The 8838-nt window shown below is 46.1% G+C and overlaps 1 long non-coding RNA gene across 1 annotated transcript; it reads left to right on the top strand.

The window, feature by feature from the left end:
• Positions 1–2831: 2831 nt before the first annotated feature.
• LOC125488930 lies at positions 2832–3935 on the top strand. Its single transcript, XR_007266605.1, has 2 exons — positions 2832–3011; positions 3344–3935. It is a non-coding gene; the product is annotated as an uncharacterized LOC125488930 (long non-coding RNA).
• Positions 3936–8838: the final 4903 nt, after the last annotated feature.

Here is an 8838-nt window from a genome sequence, read left to right as displayed (position 1 = left end):
CATCAAGAAGCAAGACTTCACCAGCCTCGGGGAATTAATTAGACAGGCAGCCGAGTACGAGCAGATCACAGAAGAATCCTCATCTCAACAGTGGAACCACCAACCAAACCGACACCGTCAGACACCGAAAATCTATCCAGAAAGATCACCAGAACCGCGTAAAATACATGAAAAATACGACAAGACCACATGCTGTTGGAACTGCGGCAAAACAGGCCACTCACACAAGGAATGCCGGGGCAGGCAAGTACTGTTCTGTAGCCAATGCGGAGTCCTCGGAAGACTAACGCGCAACTGCTGCAGAAAAGAAACCAAATTCGGAGACACCAACATAACCGCTGAAGAAAACCGACCGGAATACCGAATCTTCGAAGACGTGAAAATAGGGGGAATCACGTACCGAGCACTAGTTGATACAGGCTCCACCAGATCTTACATCAGTAGAAACATCTATGAAGATAACTCGAGAAACGCTGATAAAGAAGAAGCCACAGGGATGCGAGTAACCCTCGCAGACGGCAGAGCCATGGACGTGAAGCTCAGAATAGAACCAGAGATTGAGATCCGGCAGAGAAAAATAACACACGAACTCTTCGTGCTACCACATTACTCACCGTCAAACCTAATCATCATAGGTATAGATCTCCTTAGAAAAGCAGGAGCCACAATAGTCTGGGAAAATAACACCGAAAATACACCGAAAGAAATCCAGGAAAATAACCAACAGAAACCGCTAGTCGTCGCACAAGAATCAACACCACCGAAAAATAATAAAATCAACGGCCCAAGAAAGTCGAAATCCCGCAAGCACAAGAAAATACCTAGTCAACAACATCCACCAAGGTATCCCGACAGAGCTTCAATCCAGGAACGAAAAGAATGGTTCGAGAGGAAAATGTTCGAAACCCAAAATTCACCTGAAAATGACCCAACATTTACGTTTAAAAACGGCTCACTCCATAAACGAATTGTAATTCCAAGGTACGGGGTCAAGATAGACGCACAATCCCAATGGAAAATATGCGTTCCGACAGTGAAAAGAAGGTCGATTATCGAACAACACCATAATGGACAAGCAAAAACAAGATACCTAAGCACCACAAAATTATTAAAAAGTATTGCCGAAACATACTACTGGCCCGGGATGTACAAAGATGTTCTTCATCATATGAAAAAATACAAAGAACGACTAAAATCATCATCATCAAACTCGCCGCAACCAAATTCCACCGAATCGAAGCAATAAGTTACCTACCGACGACGTCATCACCCATCGCCAGATGTGCCTAGCCGCGGTACTCATGCGATGCCGAACGAACCGATTATTCCAAACCTACCCTCAGTCATCAATAATGAAGATCGAAGATAAATAGCCGTAAAAAGTTAAAACATTTATATATTTATGACCTAGTCATTCCGTACCGTACCGTATAAATCTTATTAACTGTGTATAATTAGTAATTTAATTAATTATAGATGTACAACCGAAAAACCACAATCTGTATTAAAAATATAGAAATAGGTAAAAATGTAAACGCAAATGCACACATTTAATACCGTCCGTCCGTAGTATAATATAATATAAGTAAATAATAGACACACAGATACGTTAAACGTATAACAACCGCCTTTTTACATCCAAGTCACAGGTAAAAATTTTGCTCAGACTTAGAATAAGGATTGTAACATTTTTGAACGCAGCCCAATACGTTACTCTGTGAACGTACATAGGTTAGAATTTTGGTTGTTAATTCCATGGAAGTAATAATACAACAGGAATGCGCACTCACCAAAATGATGCAAACAAAAATAGACCTAACGTATTCACCTTAAGACTTATATTTGAAGTGAAAGAGGCCGCGAGCCGATAGAGAGGGTTACCACAGAGCCCTTCCTCTTTTTCTAACAATTGCCAGGATTTAGTTGTGTAAACTTTAGTAGATTTTGTACGAAGAGAGCTATGCAAAAAAAATATTAAATTAACTCATAGACTACTGTATATCATATCATTTTCAAAAGCAAATTTATAATAAATCATTATAAACATGTAATTTTAATGAAATATTTAGTATTTGTATGAATAATAATTTCATAAAAAATATTGGTAGTTTTTCTAAATACTTTACGACAAGACCGAAGTTGTCAAGATGACGGATGACGTTTTATACTGTTGTGAGAGACGTTATGGTTAGGGTGACCATTCATTCGTACTTTTGAATCACTTTCCATTAATTAGGACCTGTTTCATTCAACTTTTTGTTTTATTTTATACCTAAGTATCATTAGGTATTATTGTGACTGTTATCTTATAAGGCTGGTAAAGAGTTATGAGCTGTTGATTTTTTTGGTGATAGATATGAGTATTATAAGATAATTTATCAAGCTTAAAACCGGCGGAAGCACTTAGGTTGAGATATTTTTTTTGAAATCTTATGATTTTCATCAACTACACTTTACTAGACTATGTAAACGGAACACCCACAGAGTAAACACGTTTTAGGTACATAGTTGCGTTTAATGTTAACCTGTTTTGACAATCTATACAAATTTTACCTTCACCCCATTTGTTTACTCAATTGTCATATCACCAAAATACATTCGTACTTACATTGCAATCGAATTATTCGAATAATAGGTGACTTTGAGACCATCGACACCTATTCGCGACATGATAGATTAGAAGTGATGTCTCATGAATTACCTAAAATTATGGTCACCAAAAATAGAAAGAGATGGAGGGCTCCGTGCTGACTATCTCTGTCGGCTCGTTTTTTTGGTGCAGTGCGCATTCCTGTTGTATTATTACTTCCATGGTTAATTCATTGTCAAGTGTCAAACCGAACCGAGTAAATTTCAGCAGCGCAAGGGCACATGCGCCGCATAAATTTTAACTTTTAATTGATTTGCAATGTAAAGAACTTAGTAAATTGCATCCGTAAATAACCGAAACTATATTATATAAGAAGGAAAATGTATACCGAGTACACAATAAGTTGTACATAGCCTACAATGTAAGTAAAACCAACCACGCATTTTATCCTTGCTCATGCTCATAAAAACAAAATATTCACAATCTTTTGTATAGAAAAGAATACCGAATACTCCGTTTCCGTCCGAATTAACCTGCACTAAGCAAAGATGAAATGCTCATGTACTATATACCTTATAATCTTGTTTTTTTGCTAAAGTAAATAATAATGCATACTGCATACCGAAATAATGTAACTTGTAATAATAGCATAAAGATATAATACCGAATGCACAAATAATCCCGTAAAAATAACCGTTTCACCGCATAATCCCCTTTGACAATATGTATACAGATCTTGTGAATTTTTATCAGGTAAAAATTCTACCGTTGAGGGGGGAGAATGTAACGAAGTCGTTACAACAACGGCCACACACCTACCCGCATCTCCGAGCCAACAACAAGAACGCCGCGGGGTGGGGCACCGCACAGACCACTCCGGGTGACCAGAGGGGAAGCGGGACGGCACGGCCGCCGCACCTATAAAGCACCGCAAGACCGCCGCTCCGGCACCATTCGTCAACTCCAGCTCCGGCGTCTGATCAGCTCCCATCCCGTGCTTCCTTCCCACTCACCCTTATTGTATTTATGTATCTATAGCCTGCGTCGCGACGATCTAGTCTCGATAGGCGCAGCTTGGTTACCCCCTCGTTGTGACTGAGGCTTCGAGCGCGGCGCGGCTGCCATTATTAGCCCGAGATCCTGTACCCTTTATCCTTTCCTACTATTTGCTATAAATCCGCGTTTGCCCCTTCAGGGCCCTGTTTAAATAGTTAGATACTTAATAGATATCCTTATTTGTGCATTTGTGTGGTGAATATATAGTTACAAGCTGTAAGTACTAGACATATAAGTTATTATTGTAAATAAAGCGGAGCCAGTCCCGCCTAATTGTTGTATATTGTAATCCGTGTTATTCATTTCCATCCCGTACACCTACCGAGGTTATTTCCCTCCAGGGGCCTCAGGAATAAGGATAGAATAGCTAGGACCGCTTCACGGTCATATTATAATCCCCCAGGGCGACCGGAGACTCCTTCAGAGGCCCGGCACCGACTTGAGCTAGCCTAGGACCGCTTCCCGGTATACACCATTCGAGAGACATTCAGTACCAGCCCTAAGCACTAGGAAACCAGTAGTCATTAGGGTAAGTACATATTTAATATAGCATCCAACCCCTACTCTCGGGGGAGGCCAGAGAGGTCGATTCACCCAGGGGTCGCTCCCCGGTGGTCCAGACCCGCTCCAGCTGAACTGCTACATTACAAGTTAGTTAAATAGTTTAATTCCTACATAAATATGGTTATTTACTGAGTATTTAACAGATATTTGACTAAATAATATACTTACTATATTATGTTTAAGAATTTTAGTTCCTAAAATATTAGGCTTTCTATTAGATAAGTTCACTTACCTACGGAGTTCTTCCTGTTTAAACTGACAAGAGTGCCTATACTATAGTATGAATAACAACTACCTAGGTATAACTATTTTAGTAGTAGAACTATGGATTGTAAGATTTCTGTAACCCTGTTTCTGTTAGATGCTATGTTTCTTATGCAGTTATACCTAATATCTTGTAATATAAAACATTCGAGTAACATAACAATAGAAGGTAGGTAGTTCAATGATACCTTGTTATTATTATCATGAAGTGCTTTGCAATGTAATGATGTTAAACAAACTTACCTACTTTCAACTTTATTTTTTTTGTATCTATTATTTTTGAAGAAGAGAGATGTCGATATATGTATACTACTTGTACCTATGTATGTACACTATTGGAGGTAGGTGAATAAACCAGTTAGTTGAAGCTCAGCCACCGTGTTTTATTGACACCTTTACACGCCTCACAGTCATTCAGTCTAATAGTAAATAGTGAACAGAACAGTTCAAACAGAAAATAGCATTCAGTTAAATAGTAAACAGAGAACAAAACAGTTCTAACAGTGGAATTCAGTTAAAAGGCAAAAGCGAAAAGGAAAACAAAAAGAAAAACAAGCATCTTTCATTCCTGATCCCTGCCCGCCGTACTTCCCTCAACCAGAATAGGTGCATCCCGCACATTTGGTCCTTCGAGCCGGATACTACGTTATTGGAAGTCGGATCAAGAAGAATGCCGATCACCACGAGAGCCGCCGCCGTCGCCGCTGCCGCCGCCGAAGCTGCTGGCGCTGCCGACGCCGCTGTCGCTGCCGCTATCGAGGCCGCCGACGATGCCGCTGGGCCTGCCGCTGCCGGTGCCGCCGCCGTTTCTGTCTCCGCCACCCCCACAGAAACCTCTTCCGCTGCCGTGAAGAAGGCCGGAACAGAAGCTCTCACCACCGCCGCTGCTGTTGTCGCACAGAAACCCCAGCTCGCCGCCTCGTCGTCACAGAAGTGCAAGTCGAAGAGTAGCAAGTCTGCGCGTGCGCTGCGAATAGCTCGAGCCAAGGAAGAGATGCTGAGAATACAACTCGAGCTCGCCGCCGCACGCATCGCCGTCTTGGAAGCAGAAAGTAGTGAAGACGACGATGAAGAACAGTCGGAGCACGCGTCTGAAAGTTGGAAAGTACAAGAGTGGCTGGATCAAACGGGAGTGCCACCACAGCTACAAGCTCCGCCGCCTGCGCCCTGCGCTCCCGCCTGTGTCGCCCCCGTTGCTGCCACCCCCGTCGTCGCAGCCGCCACTGCCGCCGCGCCTGCACACGCCGCCCCCGTCGCCGCGGCCGCCCCCGCCGTCGCAGCCGCCACTGCCGCCGCGCCTGCACACGCCGCCCCCGTCGCCGCGGCCGCCCCCGATGCAGCCGCCACCGCCGCCGCGCCTGCACACGCCGCCCCCGCCACCGCGGCCTACCCGACTGACGCCGTGCTGCCGCTTCACTCATCGTACCCACAAGCGGGTACCTACTACGAAGCCCTACAGTCAAGAAGCCAACCGCAACAGTACGTCCCAGCCGCAGCGAGTCAGCAACAGAAAATCAACATCTCCGAGCTGGCATCTGCAATAGCGCTAGCCGCGCAGGCCGGACAGAGAGCTGTACCGCGCTACCACACGGAGCTGCCTATATTCGCCGGCTCACATCACGAGTGGCTGTCGTTCCGTGCGAGCTTCTATGAAACAGCCGATAGCTTCACCGAGACAGACAACGTGGCAAGACTACGACGAAGCCTGAGAGGAAGAGCCAAGGAAGCAGTCGAGAACCTGCTGATATTGAATGCACGCGCCACTGACATCATGCGCGCCCTGGAGTCTCGCTTCGGCCGCCCCGACTCCATCGCCATGTCCGAACTCGACCGCCTGCGTGCGCTGCCGCGCCTCACGGACAACCCGCGCGATGTCTGCGTGTTCGCCAGCCGCGTGCTCAACGTCGTCGCCAGTTTGCGGGCGCTCGACCGCATACACTACCTCTACAGCCCGGAGGCCACGAAGATCACCATAGAGAAGCTGACGCCCGTACTACGCTACAGATGGTTTGACTACGCCGCCACTCAGACTACAGAAGAGCCGGACCTACTGAAGCTCTCCAGATTTCTACAGAGAGAAGCCGACCTCTGCGGGCCCTACGCACAGCCAGAGACAGAACCCACAGAGCACAGTCAAAACAGAATGCAGAGAGCTTACACCACAGCGGCCACAGTCATAGAAAAAATAGTAAAATGCCGCCACTGCGCCACAGAGGGACACAACATCACTAAGTGTCCAGAGTTCCGAGCAACAGACGTGAACTCGCGATGGGAAATAGCCAAATCGCAGCGACTATGTTTCCGATGCCTTCGCTACAAGAATAAAACCCACAGTTGCAAGCGAATCCGCTGCGGAGAAGATGGCTGTAATTACTTCCATCATAGATTGCTGCACTTCACAAGATCAACGGTTACAGCAACAGAAACCGCACCGAAAACAAAGAACAGCGAAACAGTATCGTCTGTGTGGTCGCCGCGAAAAACACACGCGTATCTCAAGATCTTACCTGTCAAGATCGTCGGACCGGCGGGAGAAGTACACACGCACGCTCTGCTCGACGATGGCTCTACCGTGACGCTCATAGACGCGGCCATAGCGAAACAGGCGGGCCTCACAGGCCCCTTCGAGCCGCTCAACATAGCTGCCATCGGCGACACAAAGATGAACGCGTGCCATTCTCGCCGCGTCAAAGTGACTCTACAGGGAGAACGCGCACAGTACACGATTAACGCGCGGACCATCGACAACATACGACTCTCCGCACAGACGGTGAAATCTGAAGATCTGCGAAATTGTGCTCATCTGCGTGACATCGCACAGCAGCTGAAGTACGAAGCAGCAAGACCAAAGATCCTCATCGGTCAAGACAATTGTCATCTTCTCATCGCGAGTGAGGTGCGACAAGGACAGCAAGATGAACCCGTCGCCTCACACACGCCTCTAGGCTGGGTTCTTCACGGAGCGCACACGAGAACAGTGAATAAGAAACACAATAGAGTCAACTGCCTGACTACGCGTGAAGATGACCTGTGTGAGCCAGTCATCGTGCCCACACACCCCCACAGCAACTTAGAAGGACGCGCCACCAGTACTCTCGCCAAGTGTACAAAACAAACAGAAGCCACACGTTCATGTCGCCGTTACGCCGCCCGTCGCCACGCCTCAATCGAAGATCATAGTACAGTCCACGACAGGCGATGGGCATCGAAGATGAACGTGGGCAACATAGCTACGCGAGGAGGCCACAGACTAATAGGGCGCCCCCACAGTGTGGTCCCGACTACAGCCACAGATCAATGCCACAGACGAAGGAAACCGCCGCACCACCGCAGTCGCCGCTGCCGCCGCCGCCGCCGCCGCCGTCGCCAAGAACAACTAATAATAGAGCCTACAGGGAGCGACGAGCGCGCTGGCCATCCTGCCCCCCGAGCCTGCGGAGCCAGACGTCCCTCACCGAGATCTGCAATGACGACCACGGCGTCAATGCACGGCGGGAGTAATGTTCGGGACAAGAATAATAGTTTTGACTCTTGTTATTCGTAATAAATAAATAGTCTCGGGAAGTGAGGAAACTAGCGCCATCTAGTAGGAAATAGCATAACTAAGTAGAACGATAGGCTACTAACAGACAACGCAGTTACTCTACTTGGCAACAGATGGCGTTGACAGTCTAGAAGATTCTAGTACATTCCGGAACTCTCCATAGCATTCCATAGTTTTCGAGAGATTTCTATATTCGATAGAGAACAGTATAAAAGGCGACGCTTGCGCCTCACAGTCATTCAGTCTAATAGTAAATAGTGAACAGAACAGTTCAAACAGAAAATAGCATTCAGTTAAATAGTAAACAGAGAACAAAACAGTTCTAACAGTGGAATTCAGTTAAAAGGCAAAAGCGAAAAGGAAAACAAAAAGAAAAACAAGCAAGCAACAGCTCTAGCTCTCTCACTTCCTGACTGGTGAACATTAAGAAGTCTTTCATTCCTGATCCCTGCCCGCCGTACTTCCCTCAACCAGAATAGGTGCATCCCGCACAAGTTTTATGTGCCTTGCATATTTTTTGAGCGAATCCTCTCATAACGGTGTTCAGCTGGTTTTTAATATACACTTTGTCCGCTGCCTTTACCCATGCACTCGACGCATACAATATTATGGGCTCAATCACTGCCACGTATATGGTTCTCACCACCTCAGGATTCAGGCCCCACGTCACTTTGGCCGCTCTAGCTAAACCTTTGTATATATTAATGGCTTTCTTGCACACATAGGCGACGTGGCTCTGAAAGGTTAGTTTTCTATCAATGATAAGGCCAAGAATCTTGATTTCGTTCACCAGCTCAATATCAGTGGTGCCCATGCGCAG

Source organism: Plutella xylostella, chromosome 9 (genome assembly GCF_932276165.1).
Source record: "Plutella xylostella chromosome 9, ilPluXylo3.1, whole genome shotgun sequence".
Taxonomy (NCBI): domain Eukaryota; kingdom Metazoa; phylum Arthropoda; class Insecta; order Lepidoptera; family Plutellidae; genus Plutella; species Plutella xylostella.
The sequence above is the reverse complement of the archived record's forward strand: the minus strand, read 5'-3'. Positions and strand labels throughout refer to the sequence as shown.